Below are 10,422 nucleotides of genomic sequence, written 5' to 3'. Positions count from 1 at the left end.
TTAAACACCAAGGATTTCTTCATTCACTTGAATGATCAACTCTCCTCTATCAACATCAATCACAGCCTTTGCTGTGGCTAGGAAGGGTCTGCCAAGGATGATGGATTCATCCATGCACTTCCCAGTCTCTAGGACTATGAAGTCAGTAGGGATGTAATGGTCCTCAATCTTCACCAAAACATTCTCTACAAGTCCATGAGCTTGTTTTCTTGAATTGTCTGCCATCTCTAATGAGATTCTTGCAGCTTGCACCTCAAGGATCCCTAATTCCTCCATTACAGAGAGGGGCATGAGGTTTACACTTGACCCTAAGTCACACAAGGCCTTCTTGAAGGTCATGGTGCCTATGGTACAAGGTATAGAAAACTTCCCAGGATCTTGCCTCTTTAGAGGCAGTTTCTGCCTAAACAAGTCATCCAGTTCTTTGGTGAGCAAGGGTGGTTCATCCTCCCAAGTCTCATTTCCAAATAACTTGTCATTCAGTTTCATGATTGCTCCAAGGTATTTAGCAACTTGCTCTTCAGTGACATACTCATCCTCTTCAGAGGAAGAATACTCATCAGAGCTCATGAATGGCAGAAGTAAGTCCAATGGAATCTCTATGGTCTCATTTTGAGCCTCAGATTCCCATTGTTCCTCATTGAGGAACTCAGAGGAGATTGGTACACGCCCACTGAGGTCTTCCTCAGTGGCGTCCTCCTCCTCTCTTTCCTCTCCATATTCGGCCATGTCTATGGCTTTGCACTCTCCTTTTGGATTTTCTTCTGTATTACTTGGGAGAGTGCTAGGAGGGAGTTTAGTAACTTTCTTGCTCAGCTGACCCACTTGTCCTTCCAAATTTCTGATGGAGGACCTTGTTTCATTCATGAAACTTTGAGTGGTCTTTATTAGATCAGAGACCATTGTTGCTAAGTCAGAAGTATTCTGCTTAGAACTCTCTGTCTGTTGCTGAGAAGATGAAGGAAAAGGCTTGCCATTGCTAAACCTATTTCTTCCACCATTATTGTTATTGAAACCTTGTTGAGGTCTCTCTTGATTCTTCCATGAGAAATTTGGGTGATTTCTCCATGAAGAATTATAGGCGTTTCCATAGGGTTCTCCTAGGTAATTCACCTCTTCCATTGAAGGGTTCTCAGGATCATAGGCTTCTTCCTCAGATGAAGCTTCCTTAGTACTGCTTGGTGCATTTTGCATTCCAGACAGACTTTGAGAAATCAAATTGACTTGTTGAGTCAATATCTTGTTCTGAGCCAATATGGCATTCAGAGTGTCAATCTCAAGAACTCCTTTCTTCTGACTAGTCCCATTGTTCACAGGATTCCTTTCAGAAGTGTACATGAATTGGTTATTTGCAACCATTTCAATCAATTCTTGAGCTTTTGCAGGCGTCTTCTTCAGATGAAGAGATCCTCCAGCAGAGCTATCCAAAGACATCTTGGATAGTTCAGAGAGACCATCATAGAAAATACCTATGATGCTCCATTCAGAAAGCATGTCTGAAGGACATCTTCTGATCAATTGTTTGTATCTTTCCCAAGCTTCATAGAGGGATTCTCCATCCTTCTGTCTGAAGGTTTGGACTTCCACTCTAAGCTTACTCCATCTTTGTGGTGGAAAGAACTTTGCCAAGAAGGCATTGACTAGCTTTTCCCAAGAGTCCAGGCTTTCTTTAGGTTGAGAGTCCAACCATATTCTAGCTCTGTCTCTTACCGCAAAAGGGAATAGCATCAGTCTGTAGACCTCAGGGTTAACCCCATTAGTCTTGACTGTGTCACAGATTTGCAAGAATTCAGCTAAGAACTGATGAGGATCTTCCATTGGAAGTCTATGGAACTTGCAATTCTGTTGCATTAGAGAAACCAATTGAGGCTTAAGCTCAAAGTTGTTTGCTCCAATGGCAGGGATAGAGATGCTTCTCCCATAAAAATCAGGAGTAGGTGCAGTAAAGTCACCCAGCACCTTCCTTGCATTGTTGGCATTGTTGTTGTTTTCGGCTGCCATGTGTTCTTCTTCCTTGAAGAATTCGGTCAGGTCCTCTAAAGAGAGTTGTGCCTTGGCTTCTCTTAGCTTTCTCTTCAAGGTTCTCTCGGGTTCAGGGTCAGCTTCAACAAGAATGCCTTTGTCTCTGCTCCTGCTCATATGAAAGAGAAGAGAAATAGAAAGTGTGGAATCCTCTATGTCACAGTATAGAGATTCCTTGAAATGTCAGAGGAAAAGAGAAATAGAAAGAAGAAGGAGAGGAAGAATTCGAACTTTAATTAGATAAGGTTCGAATTGTGCATTTAGAAGGAGTGGTACTCCATAAATAGAAGGATGTGGGAAGGAGGGAAGAGAATTTTCGAAAATTCATTTAAAAGATTTTGAAAACATTTTGAAAATTTGATTGATAATTTTCGAAAATTAAAAGTGAAAAAGAAATCAAGTGATTTTTGAAAAAGATTTTGAAATTAGAAATTAAAAAGACTTGATTGAAAACTATTTTGAAAAAGATGTGGTTAAAAAGATTTAATTGAAAAGTTATGGTTTTAAAAAGATGTGATTGAGAAGATATGATTTGAAAACAATTTTAAAAGATATGATTTTAAAAATTAATGACTTGCCTAACAAGAAAAGATATGATTCAAACATTAAACCTTTCTTAACAGAAAAGGTAACAATCTTGAAATTCTGAATCAAATCATTAATTGTTAGTAAGTATCTTCGAAAAAGGAAAGAAATTAATTTTGAAAACATTTGATTGAAAAGATATGATTTGAAAAAGATTTGGTTTTGAAAAACTTTGAAAACTTGAAAAAATCTGATTTTGAAAACAGAATCTTCCCCCTAGCACCATCCTGGCGTTAAACGCCCAGAATGGTATACATTCTGGCGTTTAACGCCCAAAATGCTACCTCTTTGGGCGTTAAACGCCCAACCAGGTGCCCTGGCTGGCGTTTAAACGCCAGTCTGCCTTCTTCACTGGGCATTTTTGAATGCTCAGCTTTTTCTGTATAATTCCTCTGCAGTATGTTCTGAATCTTCAATTCTTTGTATCATTGACTTGAAAAGACACAAATTAAAAATATTTTTGGATTTTTAATAATCAAAATGCAAAAGGAATCAATTAACAATGCATGCAAGACACCAAACTTAGCAGTTTGTATACTACTGACACTAACAATATGAGAATGCATATGAGACACACAAAATGCTTCAAGTCAATAGAATTCAAAGATTAGAACACAAAAATCATCAAGAATTACTTGAGGATCCTTAAGACACATGAATGAATGCATGCAATTGACACTAAACTTAAGATGAGACACTAGACTTAAGCATGAAACATCAAATATTTTTTGTTTTTATGATTTTGTAAAATTTTTTTGTGTTTTTCGAAAATTAAGTGGGAAAAGGTATCAAAATCCTTGATGAGAATTCCAGGAATCAGTGCAATGCTAGTCTAAGACTCCGGTCCAGGAATTAGACATGGCTTCACAGCCAGCCAAGCTCTCAAAGAAAGCTTCGGTCCAAAACACTAGACATGACCAAAGGTCAGCCAAATCTTAGCAGATCACTGCTCCAAGAGCAAAATTGATGAGAATCAACAAGCTCTTGTGGTGATAAGTTGAAACCTCGGTCCAATCAGATTAGACATGGCTTCTCAGCCAGCCAGATTTCAACAAATCATCATGAAACTCTAGAATTCATCTTCAAGAATTTCGAAAAAAAATAAATACCTAATCTAAGCAACAAGATGAACCGTCAGTTGTCCAAACTAGAACAATCCCAGGCATTGTTACCAAAAGCTTGCTCAAAACTTGAACAATCCCCGGCAACGGCGCCAAAAACTTGGTGCGCGAAATTGTGAACAATACTTTTCACAACTCTCATAATCCCTGGTCATGAACTCCAAAAACTTGGTGGTTCAATTCCATGGCATTACACAACTTCGCACAACTAACCAGCAAGTGCACTGGGTCGTCCAAGTAATACCTTACGTGAGTAAGGGTCGATCCCATGGAGATTGTTAGCATTGAAGCAAGCTATGGTCATCTTGTAAATCTTAGTCAGGCAAACTCAAATGTATATGATGATGAACGAAAATAACATAGAAGATAAAGATAGTGATACTTATGTATATCATTGGTGTAAGAGCTTCAGACAAGTGTATGAAGATGCCTTCCCTTCCGTCTCTCTGCTTTCCTAATGCCTTCATCCAATCCTTTCTTACTCCTTTCCATGGCAAGCTCGTGTAAGGTTTCACTGTTGTCAGCAGCTACCTCCCATCCGCGCAGTGAAAGCTAATGCACGCACTCTGTCACAGTGCTGCCAATCACCGGTTTGGTTCCCTCCCCTACCGGAATAGAATCACTCTTTTGCGTCTGTCACTAACGCCCAGTAGGTTACAGGTTTGAAGCACGTCACAGTCATTCAATCATTGAATCCTACTCAGAATACCACAGACAAGGTTAGACCTTCCGGATTCTCTTGAATGCCGCCATCAGTTCTTGCCTATACCACGAAGACTCTGATCTCACGGAATGGTTGGCTCGTTTGTCAGGCGAGCACTCGGTTGTCAGGCGATCAACCATGCATCGTGCAATCAGGAATCCAAGAGATATTCACTAAGCCTCAGATGCTTGTAGAACAAGAATGGTTGTCAGTCACCTTGTTCATGGGTGAGAATGGTGATGGGCGTCAATCATCACCTTCATCATGTTGAAGAACAAGTGATATCTTGGATAAAGAACAAGCGGAATTGAATGGAAGAACAATAGTAATTGCATTAATACTCGAGGTACAGCAGAGCTCCACACCTTAATCTATGGTGTGTAGAAACTCCACCGTTGAAAATACATAAGAACAAGGTCTAGGTATGGCCGAATGGCCAGCCTCCCAAAGGTCTAAGATAGCATAAAACAAAGATAGCTACCCCGATCTCTGATCTCTGATCTCTGATCTCTCTAATACAATAGTAAAAGGTCCTACTTATAGAAAACTAGTACATAGATGAGTAAATGACATAAAAATCCACTTCCGGGCCCACTTGGTGTGTGCTTGGGCTGAGCAATGAAGCTTTTTTCGTGTAGAGACTCTCCTTGGAGTTAAACGCCAGCTTTAGTGCCAGTTTGGGCGTTTAACTCCCAATTAGGTGCCAGTTCCGGCGTTTAACGCTGGAATTTCTTGAGGTGACTTTGAACGCCGGTTTGGGCCATCAAATCTTGGGCAAAGTATGGACTATTATATATTGCTGGAAAGCCCAGGATGTCTACTTTCCAACACCGTTGAGAGCGCGCCAATTGGGCTTCTGTAGCTCCAGAAAATCCACTTCGAGTGCAGGGAGGTCAGAATCCAACAGCATCTGCAGTCCTTTTGAGTCTCTGGATCAGATTTTTGCTCAGGTCCCTCAATTTCAGCCAGAAAATACCTGAAATCACAGAAAAACACACAAACTCATAGTGAAGTCCAGAAAAGTGAATTTTAACTAAAAACTAATAAAAATATACTAAAAACTAACTAGATCATACTAAAAATATACTAAAAACAATGCCAAAAAGTATACAAATTATCCGCTCATCAGTGCATTTCAGAAGGCTTTTGGAACCCGATTAAGCTTGAGCACGGCTTACCATCCTCAAACAGATGGTCAATCTGAGAGGACGATCCAAACAATAGAGGATATGTTGAGAGCGTGTGTTTCGGACCAACCGGCGAGTTGGGATCGGTATATGCCATTGGTGGAGTTTGCATACAATAATAGTTATCATGCGAGCATCGGAATGGCTCCGTATGAGGCCTTGTATGGGAGGAAATGTCAATCCCCGCTATGTTGGTATGAAGCTGGAGAGAAAAGCTTGTTGGGGCCAGAAATGATAGCTGAGACTACTGAACAAGTCAAGAAAATCCGTGATAGGATGCTTACGGCGCAGAATCGTCAAAAGAGTTACGCCGATCAAAGGCGAAAGCCCTTAGAATTTGAGGAAGGAGACCATGTTTTCCTTAAGGTTACTCCGACTACAGGAGTAGGTAGGGCGATTAAGGCAAAGAAGTTGAATCCTCGATACATTGGTCCATTTCAGATCCTAGAGAGGATTGGACCGGTGGCGTATCGGATGGCTCTACCACCTCATCTTTCGAACCTGCACGACGTGTTTCACGTGTCGCAGCTTCGGAAGTATACTCCTGATGCTAGCCATGTGTTGGAACCCGAATCGGTTCAGTTAAGGGAAGATTTGACGCTTCCAGTGGCCCCAGTCAGAATCGATGATACTAGTATTAAACGGTTGCGTGGAAAAGATGTATCATTAGTCAAAGTGGCATGGAGTCGAGGCGGTGTTGAGGAACACACTTGGGAACTTGAGTCAGAGATGCGATCGGATTATCCGCATTTATTCTCAGGTAATTGCATTTGAATTTTGTGGGCAAAATTCCCAATTAGGTGGGTAGAATGTAAAACCCGGTTAATTAACGGCTAATTAACCCATAAATGAGAATTTATTCTAGAAAGCCTAAAATATGATTTTTATGGCTAAATGTGATAGAGGAGACTGAGACGAGAATTTTGGTACCAATTTTATAGAATTCGGACCAAGATTGGACCGAACGGGCCAAACCGGGCCAACCGGACCCAAAGTGGGCCCTTGGCCCAACATAACTTAACCAAAACCCTAGTTTTCAGCACTCTCTCTCCTCACAACACTCAAAAACACGCTGAAAAGTAGAGGGATGGGGGAAGAACACTCTCTCAAACCTCTATCTCTCACTTGATCTTCAAACCACCATAACTTTTGATCTAGAGCTCCGATTGCCGCTCCGTTTGCGGCCACGCGTTCACCGCGGAGAGCTCTACAAAACCCATACAATTAATCTTGAGGTAAGCCACGTGTTTCTGTTCGAAATTCCAGCCCTTAATTTCGAGTTTCATGGGTAAAATATTGAGATTTTGGGTTCTTTGATGTTATAGGACCCAACTCTCTTGAAGGAGAAGGTTAATCTTGTCTCCTTGGACCTTGGGTATGGTAAGATTCTCAACCCTAGTGTAATTTTGTTGTTCTATGATGTTTGGGTTTTGAGATGTTGTGTATGGGTATGATGGTTGTGGCTTAGGTTGTGTATGTGTGGATATTGGAGCTTGATTGGTGATTTTGAAAAGCTTGGAGAGGGTTTGGTGGTGAAAAATCTGTTCTTGGAGGTTTTGAGGCCTTGAGAGCTTGTGGATAAGTGGTTTGGAAGTGCTGCAATTGAGCTTGGGAAAATCGGCTAAGGTATGGTTTCGGTTTCCCGTATCTAATATGTAATGTGGTAGGAAATACTTAGGCTAGAGGCCCTAAGATAGGCATTGAATGGTTGATGTTGTTAAATGATTGAGATATATGATGTGGTCATATATGTGATGATGATTATTGATGCCTTAATGGTATGATGCATGAGAAGTATGCATGTTGTGATATATGCTTGATGATTGGTTATGGTTGAATTGTAGGTTGAACCATGTTGATGGTGAATATGATATTGATTATGTATAATGATGGTTAATTGGAATTGGTGTTGTTGAAAATTGGCATGAGGAAGAGTATATGATATATCAATGTGTTTGGGTTTGAGCCACTTGGGTGAAGTGGGTTAAAATGATGGGATAGTGATTTTGGTATATTGTGGTAATGTGTCAATGTGTGAGTTGAGGAGACTTGATGTTGAATTTGATACATTTTGATTGATTTCAAAGAAAAGGGATGAAATTGGCATGTTTTGATTGATTTTGAAAAGAGTTGAAAATGGTTTGTTTTGAAAATGGCATATTGTGGTTTTGTATGAAAATATGGTTTTTGGGCATACTTTGACGGGACATAACTTGGACTACGGATCTCCGTTTTGTACCAAATCTGTTTAGAAATGAAATTGGATCCGGGATGTCCATGCCGTTCGAAGAACGGGTGAAAAACGATTTAAAATGAGGAAGTTATGTCCGTTGGAAGATTGGGGTTTAAATCTGTGAATTCTGCAGCTTTTAACTTAGAAAATTTTTAGCAGAATGACCCCTTGCGCGTGGGCGCACCTGGCGCGTGCGCGCCGATCTTCCGAAAAAGTGCCATCCACGCGTACGCGTGATGTGCGCGGACGCGCCGATTGTGCTGCACCCAATGCCCAGCCATTTTCCAGAGAGGTATGCCAGAACTGTGCTAGTGTTGTGCTTGGGGCACGAGAACACCCACGCGTACGCGTGGTTGACGCGTGCGCGTCGATTGGCAAATTTTGGAATCCACGCGTTAGCGTGCATGACGCTTGCGCGTCGATGAGTTTTTGAGGCCATCCACGCGTGCGCGTGGAGTGCGCGTACGCGTGGCCCTGTTTTCATCCCAAGGTTGATTTTTGAGTTTTAAAAACCAAATCTCATACTTCTAAGCCTCCGATCTCACCATTTATGTCTTAAATCATTATGACATGCCTAGCTATTAAAAAGGGGCTAGTGAATGAGGTAACTTGCGAGTGAAGCAAGGGAAAAATGGATGATCAATGAGGATCAAGATGATTATGTGAGATGCGGAGGATGGTGGTGGAAGTGCTTGTTATGCCATGGGCCGAAAGGCTGTAATTGTTAATGAAATGGCTGGTTATGGATTTAACCGTGAGCCGAAATAGCTGTGTATGCTATGAATATTGGCTGGTTCTGGACTGAACCGTGAGCCGGATGGCTGATATGGATGTTGATCCATGGATGAGGATTCATGCATGTTTATGCTGAATTATTGATAATTGTGATTTGCACTTCCACTATCTAAGATACGAGTTTCCCTGGGTAGTAGCAGTGGCTAGCCACCACGTGCTCCAGGTTGAGGCTTGATACTCTGGTGACCCTATGTCGTAAGTGTGGCCGGGCACTGTGAAAGACCCGGATGAGCTCGCCCCCGAAATATTCACCAGTGAGGGTGATGGATATGGATCATGTTTATGATCAAGTTTATAACGAGTATAACTCGAGTTGGGGATGCGCGACAGAGGGACAGTCCAATGGTTAGCAACCAGGACTTGTCGGGTTGGCTCTATAACCGACAAGATGATATCATCGGCCACTAGGGACAGGCATTCATCATATGCATACTATGTGAATTGTTTGAGATTGCCTATTTGACTGCATATTACTTGCTAATTGTCTAAATGTCTTAACTGCTCCTATTTGTATATTCTTTGTCTGATATAATTGTGTTTGCTATAATATACTCATGCTGATGGTTGGGAGGTTTGAAGGAATTGGAAAGGGAAGTATTAGTTAGACTGAAGAATCTTTAGTCAGATGCCCTTATATGGTTTAGCTTGTTTATAAGCTTTGATATTATCTAGAGGAAGTTATAGGATTGCCTTTGGCTTTCCTCTATTATTATGTATTATATATGTGGAAGCTGTTACCATGCTGGGGACCTCTGGTTCTCACCCATGCGGATTTTGTGGTTTTCAGATGCAGGACGTGAGGTTTCCCGCTGAGGCATGCTGGAGACTTCTAGATTTGCGAAGATCCTTTGTTCTCGGGACTATGTTTTTGGTTTATATGTTTTGCTTAGATACTTTTATCTCCATTAAATAATACAACTGTGATGACTCCTCTTATGGGAGATTTTGGAGAATAGGTTTTATGTATTTGTGTCCCTTTGGGTTTCCTTTGGGGTTTTCCTTATTTTATCATATGTATATATTGCTATGCTCGGACCGGTTATCTTCGCAGCCGGATCTTGAGTCTTGATATTCCTGTTTTTGACACTCCTTTGTATATATACAATCTCGCGTTGGTTTACCCTTGTTCGTTACGTTATCGATCGGAGTGTTGCGCTTTTGAGTTGCGATTTTTTTTGTTTACCCCTTTTTCTACAAAGGCTCCTAGTTATAATCAATCATTCATACTACTATACGTACTAAATTTTTATTTTAGAGGTCGTAATACCTTGCCATCTCTGAATTATGACTTAAGCATAAGGCTCTGTATGGTAGGGTGTTACATGCAGAACCATTAAGATTTATTGTTAAAAATATAAGAAAAAAAATCGCAAATGGTTAATTTTTTTGTATATTAAAAAAATTTGGGTGTAATATTTAATTATTGAATTTTATGGTGTTTTTTGAAATTGTTGGAATAGTACAATACGCCCTTCTTGTATTGACAATATGCCTCCCTTGTATTGTATATTTTAATTAAAATATACAATACAAAGGAGACGTATTGTCAATATAAAAAGAACGTATTGTACTGTTCTCATAATTTCAAAAAACACCATAAAATTTAATAATTGAGTATTACACCAAGATTATAAGAAAAAAATCGCAAATTGAAGCAATATAATTTGAAATGGACTTTGAAAGAGAAAGCTGCAGGGAGAGACAGAGACTTGTTAAGAGAGTATCTTTTTTACAATAATAAAAGGGTCCATCTAGTGTACAGATGTGTTTTGGTAC

At 40.5% G+C, this 10,422-nt stretch overlaps 1 non-coding gene across 1 annotated transcript; it reads left to right on the top strand.

Moving 5' to 3' along the window:
- The first annotated feature begins 1,488 nt into the window (after nt 1–1,488).
- LOC130972054 (small nucleolar RNA R71) lies at nt 1,489–1,596 on the top strand. Its single transcript, XR_009083255.1, has one exon. It is a non-coding gene; the product is annotated as a small nucleolar RNA R71 (small nucleolar RNA).
- The last annotated feature ends 8,826 nt before the right edge of the window (nt 1,597–10,422 follow it).

This window comes from Arachis stenosperma, chromosome 3, assembly GCF_014773155.1.
Source record: "Arachis stenosperma cultivar V10309 chromosome 3, arast.V10309.gnm1.PFL2, whole genome shotgun sequence".
Lineage (NCBI taxonomy): Eukaryota > Viridiplantae > Streptophyta > Magnoliopsida > Fabales > Fabaceae > Arachis > Arachis stenosperma.
This window is presented reverse-complemented; position numbering and strand designations above follow the sequence as displayed.